This window comes from Anoplolepis gracilipes, chromosome 2 (genome assembly GCF_047496725.1).
Source record: "Anoplolepis gracilipes chromosome 2, ASM4749672v1, whole genome shotgun sequence".
Taxonomy (NCBI): Eukaryota; Metazoa; Arthropoda; class Insecta; order Hymenoptera; family Formicidae; genus Anoplolepis; species Anoplolepis gracilipes.
This window is the reverse complement of record NC_132971.1, coordinates 8,783,584-8,793,631: the sequence shown is the minus strand read 5'-3', so window position 1 is coordinate 8,793,631 and position 10,048 is coordinate 8,783,584. Positions and strand designations below refer to the sequence as shown.

At 33.0% G+C, this 10,048-nt stretch overlaps 2 pseudogenes; one reads left to right on the top strand and one right to left on the bottom strand.

Annotated features, from left to right (window-relative positions):
• Positions 1 to 1,628: 1,628 nt before the first annotated feature.
• LOC140663281 (uncharacterized) lies at positions 1,629 to 2,435 on the top strand (annotated as a pseudogene).
• A 1,996-nt stretch (positions 2,436 to 4,431) lies between these two features.
• LOC140663280 (uncharacterized) lies at positions 4,432 to 7,609 on the bottom strand (annotated as a pseudogene).
• Positions 7,610 to 10,048: the final 2,439 nt, after the last annotated feature.

The window sequence follows — 10,048 nt, the reverse complement described above, 5'->3', positions numbered from 1 at the left end:
ATATAAATACCAAGATAAGTAGGTTTTCAGCTTCGCTGCTTAAATTGAAATGTCTCCTTGACATTCGATTCCTTTTCGCGTGATATTAATGCCTTCTTTTTCTGTTTCAGGTCATCGTTGGATTCGCACCAGCCAGGGATAGATATCGTCGCTGCTTCGAGGATCAACTCTTCCGCAAGGTATAAGAATCAACGTTCACGGAAATAAGGATTGGATTACTCGTGGATAAGTGAAACACTTTACTTTATACAGTCGGTAATCACAATTACTTATTTTCAGGTATTCGGTTATGATAAACCAACCTTTCACAACACTGTGTTTTAAATCCGTTACACTAACTTTAAATTTGTGAGTTTACATGTATAACCATATATACGGATCATTGAATGTCACTATAGCTTCGCTTTGGACGATTCGTAAACTACGTGTCACAGTTCGAAGTTATACGGAATAACTAGTCGCGTATTTTTGTTATCGAATGTGTTTTTTATACACGATAATACATTTACGATGCGATTAATATAATACACTAGTTTGTTATCGTGTTTAAATACGGTACAGATGTTGTATTGTGAGCGCACGCGTTTTTTACTTCGCGATGGTATGGGAATTTAAGTTTCAATTCGGCAAGAGCTTCCTCTCGAGCTCGCCATACGACTGCTGCTGCTCCTGCTTCGGTTGGTCTTCTTATATATCCTCCTGAAGAGCTGGGTGCCTGTTTGACCCCACCATGATGTCATCGGCCAATCTTCTAGCTGGAACAAGAGCGTCGCTCTTCATGGTCCGTGCTCCGTCGTTGGGTTGGTCGCTCTTCCATGGTTCGCGCTCTCATTTGGGTCGCTTTTACAATTTTTATTTTACTTTCTAATTTTTCCTTATTAACTATACTTCAAGCTATCTAATTAATTTTCTACGCTCGCTTTAAATAAACTAAAATCAAATGAAGTAAAATAAAAATTAATTGAAAGTAAAATCAAAATCAAAAACTATGAAAATAAAACAGAATAAAGTAATATCTTTGTGATGATTTATTTTTCTTTTCTTTATCATAAGAATCAATTTTTTATATTTTTTATTTTGCATGATAACTTCAAATAAAATAAATTTATCATTATGGCTTTAATTTTAATTCTATTCAAATAACTTTCTTTATTATATTTCTAGATTGATTCAATAAATTATAAATTATGATTTCGTGTTTATCATGTCTTTATTTATCCATTTTGCCATAACTTATTTTACTACTTGTAACTCTATGCTTGTAAAATTAGTCTTTGCTTTCCGATTTTTTACAAAATAAAATAATCGCTTCTTATTTTAATCGAGCCGCTCGCTTTGAATTTTCAAATCAAATCTATAATTATTTGCATTTGTATCGCGCGCTTTGGTTTTAACTCAAATTTTGACTTTCTCATTTATGCTCGATTTTCCGCCTTAATCCAAAATAACTTTTATTTGTTTCTACTTGTTTAATTACGCTTAGCTTTAGTTTCTATACGCATTCATATTATTATTTTTGCGGTTATTATATATTATTTGTTAAAAATTATTTACAAGTATTTACACTGTTTGCTCTTTTGGATTTTTTACAATCTTCGTTCCTGTTGTCATCTAACCCTTGGATGTAGATGCTGTGTTCGTCTCTGGCGGAATTCGCTCTCTCGTGCTGGAACCACCTGTCTGTTGCAAGGTTAGTAACACCAGTTGATATGAATAATTCGTCGGTGTTAGTGAGTCGTCGTCGGTGCTATTACGAAGAGGAAGAGGTAAGAAGTAAGAAATAAGAGGTAAGAGGTAAGAGATAATATTATTTTTAGAAGATATTAATATAAATTCGGACGTAGCAAAAGGAGTAACTAAAAAACGTAGGATTAGAAACTTTCAAATTTCATGGCTAGATGAAAATATTTTTAAAGGATGGTTGGCTCCTCATCCTATCGAAAAAAGCGCTTTGCACTGCATGCAACAAGACCATCAGGTGTTGCAAAACGGATTTAATTAAACATTCTGAAACACTTAAACATATCGAAAACATAAATTATGAAAAACATAATGCGACTGAAAATACACCTACATTAACTCATAAAGATAAAGTTAAACGCGCAGAAATTAAGTTAGCTTCTTTTTTTGCAGAACATAACGTTGCTTTTCGAACTGTTAATCATTTCATTCCATTATTAAAGGATATTTTCTCAGATTCTGAAATTGCACAAGACATTTCACTTGCTCGACATAAGTGCGCAAATATTGTTACAGAAGTAATTTCAAAACGTGAAACCGAAAAATTTGTTCAAAATTTAAAAAATCGTAAATTTTCTATTTTACTTGATGAAAGCACAAATATTTCGGACGCTAAAGTAATGTGCGTTCTTGTACGCTATGTTTCACCGTTAAGGGGATACCGAAGCGTCGGCCGAATTCATACGCGGTTTTGAGCGTCGCCTTGTAAGAACTAAAAAAGTATTACCGACGCAGTCGGTATGAGAGTGAGCGAGACAGCAATAGGAGCAAGCGAGATAGCAATAGGAGCGAGGGAGACAATAATAGGAGCGAGCGAGACAGTAATAGGAGCGAGCGAGACCGCAATAGGAGCGAGGGAGACGGTAATAGGAGCGAGCGGGACAGTAATAGGAGCGAGCGAGAGAGGAATAGCAGCGTGGAAGGAAAGGTCGAGCCTCGAGTTTTCTCTGCCAGCTGCTATGCCCCCTCTCGCTCGCTTCTATTACTGTCTCGCTTGCTCTTATTACTGTCTCGTTCGCTCTTCTTGCTGTCTCCCTCGTTCCTATTATTGTTTCGCTCGCTTCTATTATCGTCTCTTTCGTTCGCTCGCGAAGAGATATTTGTTGTGTGGTAATAGTACACACTGATGCGTAATCTTTGTACATGTGTCGTTTATAATTGTTATAAAGAAACGACTTTTTATCTCGACCAAAATTTTGTCGCAAGGCTGAACGTAATGTAGAGGACTAATAGGCATATACAAAATGTGTGTAAACAAATTAAATTTGAGAAATATGTATATATAATATAAACACCTAATGTCATACTTATTCTTATATCTATATAATAAATACAAATAAATTGTTAAACTTTTTCTTTTATAGTATTATATATATATATATATATATATATATTTGTAAAATAAATATTTTATCATACTTGACATCTCTTAGCACTTTACATACGTCTACTTCATCTTGTACGTGGCTTTATTATATCATTGCTTTGCATATGCAAAATATGCAATAAGTAGGAACAAAATATGTTACAATATTTTTTGAGAAATATGTATATATAATACATATCTAATGTCATACACTTTTCTGATTTTTATCTGTATGTAATATAAATGAAAATAAATTGTCTATTAAAAATACAATTAGATATTGAATATAAAATTATGCGTTTTTTGTATTTTATACCATAATGAATGAAATTTTAAAACGTATTTTTATAATAGCATTCAATATATATATTATATAAATACATATTATTATTATTATAAATACACGTATTCATAACTTTTTTCACACACATTATGGTATAAAATACAAAATAGAGATAATTATATACTCAATACCTAATATATGTATTATAAATAATAAACAATTTATTTGCACTTATTACATACAGATAAAAATAAGAAAAGTATGATATGAGATATATATAGTATTATATACATATATATATTTCTCAAATTAAACATTGTAGCATATTTAGTTTCATATTTATTGCATGTTTGGCATATGCAAAACCATGATATAATAAAGCTATGTGTACAAGATGAAATAGACGTGTGCAAAGTGTTTAAGAGATATCAAATATGATAAAATATTTATTTCACAAATATATATAATATACATTTATAAAATTAAAGAAAAAATTTAACAATTTATTTGTATTTATTGTATAGAGATAAAAATAAGTATATAACATTAGATGTATAATGTTATTATATACATATAATTCTTAAATAATTAAATATTTTTTTATATTTATTGCACACATTTTGCATGACGATTCCTCTCGCACATGACTTTGCATGACAATAATTTTGGTCGAACAAAGAAATGCAACAGAATATAAATATATATCATTTGACATATATACATATGGAACGTCAATGTGTAAAAAGAAACGTATAATGCCAGTACATGTTAGATCGCCCCTGACTTTATATATAACATATAATATAAAATATATTTATAGAATATTTTATATATAGAATGGGCCCCATCCATCGCCCATTCTCGTAAGACACAACCATTATATTTTCGTCTTTCCGATTTGTTAAAATATTTTATATATAGAATGGGCCCCTCCATCGCCCATTCCCGTGAGAACGCAATCATAATGTATGTATTATTTTCGTCTCTCCGAGTACAAAGAAATCAATAATATTGTAGCGTCTTTTTCCAATGATTCATTGGATTACCATTTTGGAAAAGGCGACAGTTCATTTTCTGCTATAATATTAAGAAAATGTTGCCTCATGTATTTCACACGATTGGAATATTTCTCGTTACAAGGATTCTCTCCTAATGCTACAGTTGTGGCGAAAGCTGCAGCATAAATTCCACAACATATGCCATCAGGTTATACGTGAACCTTTGCAAATATTATATCATTTGCATTTATTTGTGGATAACGACGATGAATGTAATTTTTTTCTTTAGACGCCAATTTATTGTATGTACAATCGGGTAAACTGTCGTACACTCGAAGCTTGGTGCCGTCAAAAAATATACATCGCCAGTGATCACTACAATATCCTTCAATAATTTGTAAGCTTTTGTCGCTATGACTTGCTTCAATTAAATGAGGATATTCTAAATATAGCACACTTTGTGTTTCAAAATGGGATTTATTTCTTACGACGCGTAAAAATCGGTCCAATGATTGGTCGTTTAGTTTGCTACGTACAGGTAATATATTGTCCCTTACTAAATTAAAAGGAATAACCTGATTATCGAGAAATTCTTTTTGTCTCGCTATTATCATCTTCAGTTAGTTCTTCTTTATTTTGTGAATAACTAACAATGATGCAATCGTCATCTTGTTCCACATTTGTCAGAACAGTAACAGTAGTATTAGTTGCTTTCATTGGTAAAATATTGGATTCGCAACATTGACTTTCTTCGATAATATTTTCGTCTATATTATATTGTCGACGACTTTTTTGACCAATAAATTTTTTGGCTGCTTCTTGAGCTTCTATTATATATTTAGAATTTCTAATAGGCATATGTCTATTATGTCGACTATCCAAGATTTCGGGCAGCATGCAATCATAATAGAAACGTGTTAAAAAAGGCAGCATTTGAGTATTCCAAAATATATTGTCCCTATTAACACGTACTATTTTTAAGCTTCTTGGCGTCCACACAGTGAAAATACAATAATCTCGCTGCGTTATATTTAACTGGCCTTGAACTTGATAGAAAAATCGATGTTTTGGATTCATCTTCTCTGGATTTTTCTTATCAAAAACGCTTTTTAATTGAGGCAGCGTCTTTATAGCCTCTTCCGCTGTTAAATGTTCAGCTGATAGAAGACATTTTATTTCTACCAGGCTATTTTTATTTATGAGCCTATCAGGAGAAGCACCCAAGCATGGATTTTTAACATCAATAAATAATCCGCAAGTTTTAATCTTCTTTTTTTAGTATTTCGGCCAATTCTTTTTTTGCAATTTTTTCCCTCTCGCGACCATATTTCATAGCCGCGGTATCGATAGAGGGAGGGAACAAAATGTTCTTTACAATTGCGGCGCAAGATGTTGTCGGTCTCATGCGACATACCATTCCAAAATTAGACGTCGTTAACATTTCTTGTTTCAACGACTGCCACAAATCTGATTCACTTTGCTCCACTGTATCACGTTCTATTTGTCTCCAATTTTTCCCATTTTCAAACAACTTTTCTAAATGATTTTGTCGAAGTTGCTCAAAAACATCGGGTGGAAGATCTGGTTTCTGTGATTGTGGATCATAAAAACTATCTGTTCCTTGTTCCCTTTTAAATTTTTTTGACCTTTCATTCATTTCTCGAGATTCTCTGATTCTTGCAACTTTAGTTTGTCGTCGCTTTTCCAGAGTCTCGACAATGGGAGGAACATTTTTACCCATATTTTTATGTACTTCCGTGAGAACTTGTTGGGTATTATGTTGCACAATTGCTCCCGCAACTCTAGCATTATAGGAATCTCTGTTAGCAAAATTAATACGCTTTCCAGCAATTTCTTTGCAAATTATCGAATTAAATGATTTTGCTGGATTGTTGGTGAATTTCCGCAATAAGCATTCTCTACTTTCTGATAAAGATCGTGCTGTTTGAGAAACGGTACATAATTCTTCGTTTCATCACAGTCACTTATACCGCGTTCCTTACATCGTTTATGTTCACCAAATATATGGCTAGGAATATTTAATATATCTTTTTGTAATTCCATAGCCTTCTTATGGTCAGGTTGCATTTCTTCTTTTCGCAAATCAATTGTTTTTACTACCTCTTTTCGTATTTTTAATATGTTCTTTTTTACAACATTTTGTAGCTGGACGAAACCACGCTTTCTATGCATCTTTTGTTGAGTTGTCATTGGCACAGCTCTCAACTTTTTGCACAGATTCCGAAGCAAATGATTCGTGCATTCTATTTTTTTAACGGTTATCTTTTGTTCTCAATATGGTTTGCTATCAAGGATGGCCTGATAAACGCTACTATCACCATCAGCAATAACCGTTCTATAAATTATTCCATGTATTTCCAAGTTACTTTTGAAGCCTTCTGCAATAGCGTCGCTCTCCATGCTTGTAGAGCTTGCATTACGATGGAAATTTTTGTAACATTTGTGATCTCTTGGTTCGATTCCGTTTCGTTCTGCAAAATCACAGAGGGAACAAAATTTGTTGCGGACACCAACAAAGAGTACCTTTTTTGTGCGGTAACCAATTATAGCACCAACACCGAAAAGTGAATCGTAGGTGTTGCCGTATGATCTCTTGATCCAACTACCATTTACTACAACGGTTATATACGGAATACCGTTTATAGTTTCATTTCTTTCAAGAGCGAATTGCTTTTCAGCTTCGCCAGCCATTTTCATATTTTCCATGGCTGTTTTCTCGAATTCATTGATAACATTTTCTCGATATCTCATATAAGTTTTATCGGACATACATGGAATATTCATGGATGCACACAGCTCTTCCAGCTGAGCAAAACCAATTTCAGTCGTAACAGTTCCTGCTACAGCAGCCATATTAACGTCCAATGTTTCCGGTTCTGTAGGTTCTGACCAGATGTTGGCTTTGTAATGGCACATTTGGCATTTGAAGAACAACTGTGTCTTAAACCCATAGCGATAAGAATTTACGAGTTTCCAATTTTTAAATTGGCACTCTATTCCTTGTGCATGATTATCGAACGTTCTATGAATTTCATTCCATAGAAAAGAAATGTCAACAATGCGGCGGCCTTCAGGCAATCTTTCCTGGATACGATTCGTATCCAGAGGGCTATTTTCGATAACAAAATCTTTGTTATCTTCGCAAAATTCGACATTTTGTTCTACATTATACATATCTGTATTTGACTCCTGGCAGTGCATTATTTGACTATTAGCTTTAGAATCCATCGTATGGGGAAATGATTCTACCGATTTTTTAAACTCGATAGATTCATCGCTAATATCCATGCTTTTGGAGTCATTTGAATCTTTGTTATTTTTACAAAGTTCAGTATCTTGTTCTACATTATAGATACCTATATTTGACTCTTGACACAGCATTGTTTGAATATTAACTTTCGAATCCATCATATCGGGAAATAATTCTTCCGATTTTTTAAAATCGATGGATTCATCGTTAATATTTCTAATGCTTATGGAGTCATTAATTTCTTCTAGCTTCATTCATTTTAATAACTTTCGCCTGTAAAGAAAAATAAAGATTAGTATTTTGTAAAATGTTAAAAAAAAAGTAAGGTATTATGTGATAATTATGTATATTTTATTACTTATTTATACATCTAGAAAAAATCTCTGAAGAAGTGCAGTCTTTTGTTTATTTATTAGTAAAAATTAAATTAATATTATTAAATACACAATAGTTTATTACTAAAACTATTGTGTGATATAATAGATATTTTGAAAATATAAATATTTTTTTATTTAGAACACACATGCAAACCGCATCTAATATGTATTAATTATAATATGTATTATACAACAATCAGCTCACGAATAAATCGCCTCTGGGATTATTTTTTAAGCAATGCGTACATGCAAATCGCATCGAATATGAAATATTACAACCAGCTCACGAATAAATCGCCTCTGGGATTTTCTCTACCAGTGCGTACATGCAAATCGCATCTGGTAAAAAATATTACAACCAGCTCACGAATAAATCGCCTCTGAGATTTTTTAACCAGTGCGTACATGCAAATCGCATCTGGTAGAAAATATTACAACCAGCTCACGAATAAATCGCCTCTGGGATTTTTTAACCAGTGCGTACATGCAAATCGCATCTGGTAGAAAATATTACAACCAGCTCACGAATAAATTGCCTCTGGGATTTTTTAAGCAATGCGTACATGCAAACCGCATCTAGTATCAAATGGTACTAACTACTATTAGAATACACATAATCTCTATTTTTAGTAAAAAATATAAATAAGCGAAAGACTGCATTGTTTTTTTCAAAGATTTTTTCCAGATTATATGTTCTGTGCACACATTCTCGAATTCAGAAGTACGCAGCCCGCTATAATACGCACCGCTGTCACCCGCGCTGCTAACCGCTTGCGCCCATCCCGCTTGCCGACCGCGTCCGCCTGCGCTCACACTCACATCCCCCGCACACTCACATACACACCTCACACGTACACAACTACAGATGTATATAGCACACGACCCAACCACATGTAAATACTACCGCTAAATAAACGTTTGTTATACGAAAACCCGTTCTCGTCAATTGGAGTCTTCCCCTTCTCTCGAACCCTGGAACCGACGAGCTTGTCCGAGACGTCGGGAAAGGTGCACCGTTATAATATACTTGACACAACGCCGAATATTTATTTGATGTCTAATTTTCTCTGTTTACATTGGATGCCCATATTGCACATCTTTGTGGATCATTTAATAAAAAATAACACATTTTAAACTTTTTCTTCGAAGAGTTTGTACATTTTTTTGCTGAGCAACTCGGCATCTTGCATCTAATGCAAATATATTTAAATTTTTCCGTATGTAATGTATGTATATGTTTAGTTTAAGGTTAAGGTTAAGGTTATTATTACCAGTTGCTGTAAAAACAATTAAATAATGTTGATAAGTAATTATAAAAGTAAATAAATAAAAATCTATATTTATTAATAAAATATAATATTATATATTTAATAATAACATTATATAATATTAAATATAGCATCAAGTAGAACTTACGAAGTATCACAGAAATGCAACGTACGTACATACATTAAACGCATGACGCATGACAGTTAACTTGACAACTTGCACTATGTTTGTCATACAAAGAAGTAAAATATAATAATTACCCATACAACACGCATGTCTTAAAGACATATTAAAGACGTCTTTAGTATGTCTTTAAGACATGCATACTGTCTGGGTAGTCTTAATAGAATTCCACTTAAATCAAAAATACACAAATATATAAAATTATATATTAACTTTTATATATAAAAGTACGCAAATATTAATATTTATCAGTGTACATAACAATAAATTCAATTTTCCCTCTTCTATTTCCCTGTTACATATGGCGGATCGAAAAGCCAATCAAAAATCGACTAACGGTGTCCATACTCTTATTAGAGGTACTCTACCTTACGGTGGTGAAAATTGCGCCTGGTGGTTTACTTACGAACTACGATTGGTAATCGCTACGGTAACTTATCGGGTAAATAATTTCTATGTTAGGCAACTTATCAGCTACGATCGGTAATTACTACAGTCGGTAAATACGGTAGGTAACTTATCAACTACGGTCGGTAATTCCTACGGTGGGTAAATATGATA